This window comes from Tamandua tetradactyla, chromosome 2 (assembly GCF_023851605.1).
Source record: "Tamandua tetradactyla isolate mTamTet1 chromosome 2, mTamTet1.pri, whole genome shotgun sequence".
NCBI lineage: Eukaryota > Metazoa > Chordata > Mammalia > Pilosa > Myrmecophagidae > Tamandua > Tamandua tetradactyla.
In genome coordinates this window covers 202,741,666-202,743,349 of record NC_135328.1, presented here as the reverse complement: position 1 = coordinate 202,743,349, position 1,684 = coordinate 202,741,666, and the positions used below count along the sequence as shown (strand labels likewise).

The 1,684-nt window shown below is 47.0% G+C and overlaps 1 pseudogene; it reads right to left on the bottom strand.

Annotated features, from left to right (window-relative positions):
- LOC143658551 (protein kish-B pseudogene) lies at positions 1 to 528 on the bottom strand (annotated as a pseudogene).
- Positions 529 to 1,684: the final 1,156 nt, after the last annotated feature.

The following is a 1,684-nucleotide window of genomic DNA, read 5'->3' as shown; positions in this document are numbered from 1 at the left end:
TTAGGGGCTGAAGAAAATAGGTGACAGGTCTTTAAGCAGAAGTATGGACTCTTATCACCTAAGGGTATAATCTATGTGGACATTACAGCACTCTGCAGAGGACTGATTTACACACAGAACAAAGGAAGTTGGCTTTCTGGATTCCCCTGACACATAAACAATATTTGTGACCATGAGGAGTTTTCCCCGAAGGCAGCAAAGGCAGATGCTGTGGTGTCATCCTGGGGACTTTGATGATTTTAGCCGAACTCCCCCACACTGGCTCCAGGCCTCTGACAGGTTCCTGACCCCCACCTTGGTTGGCAGTTGATGATCTGGATGCTTTGGAATTCATGTTATAAACGGGACGTAAGGAGGCCATTACAATGCAGGTGATTGCCACAGCAGCTTTGTAAAACGTACCCTAAACACCTTTCTTCTCTGATGGGAGTCAGGCTTTGAGACTAGATACCGCCCTGAAGTAAGCACAGGTGTAAACAAAGAGCAATACAAACACCAGAATCCCATCCAAGAGAACACGTTCGTCATGGTTACTGGGTCTGGGCCTGGCGAGGGGGTCCCCGGTCAGTGGTGGTGGCAGTGAAGGCAGGAGAACCTGGCTCCCCCTCCCATATTCTCTTAACCCATCTCTCATGAGGCTTTTGCTCCCATTCTCCACTGCAACTGCTCTCACTAAGGTCCCCAGTGACCTCCACATAGCTGAACCCAACGTCAGTGCTCAGTCTTCATCTTACATGGCCTCCCAGCAGCACCTGATGTGCTTCATCATACCCAACTCCCAGCTACACTCTCTTCCTTTGGCCTCAAGGACCCCACGCTGCCTTGACTCCCACTTGAGGAGTCTTGAGGCTCTTTCTCAGTGTCTTGATTTGAGGCTCTTTCTCAGTGTCCTATGTTGGCTTCTCCTGTTATTTCTGATTTCCTAACACCGAGGACCCCAGTTCTTGGTCCTCCTCTTCTCTCTCTATGTACACTCCCTTGGCGATCTCATTCAGCCCCTTGGTTTTATATTACTAGATACCAATGACTCCCAAATTTATAACTCCAGCCTGGACCTGTCTCTTGAACTCCAGACTACTATATATGATTGTCTCCTTACTATTTCCACCGGGAAGTCTAATAGGGCATGTTGAGCTCACTGGGTCTAAAGCTGAACTCCTGATTCCCTTCCCAAACTTCTTGCCCCCACCCATCCTTGTCCCTATCTTCTCCATCTCAGTTGATGGCAACTCTGCCTTTCCAGTTATTCAGGCCAACATTCTTGACTCTTTCTCTCACATCCCACGCCAGGAAATCTGTTGACTCTACCTCCAAAATATATCTGGAATCCACCATTTCTCATCACTCCACTGCTACCAGCCTCATCCAAGCCACCATCATCTCTTGCCTAGATTACTGAAGACACCTTCCAGTGGGTCTCCTTGCTTCTACCCTTGCTCCCCTACAATCTATTTTCAACACAGCAGTGAGTGATCCTTTACAAATATAAGGCAAACCAAAGGAAGAAAACAACCCAATTGACCATCAACAGTCACATGGATAAATAAAATGTGGTGTACCCATCCAATGGAATATTATTCAACCATAGCAAGAAATGAAGTGCTGGTACATGCTACAACATGGGTGAAACTTGAAGACATCATGTTGAATGAAATAAGATAGACACAAAAGGACACAAGTGGGA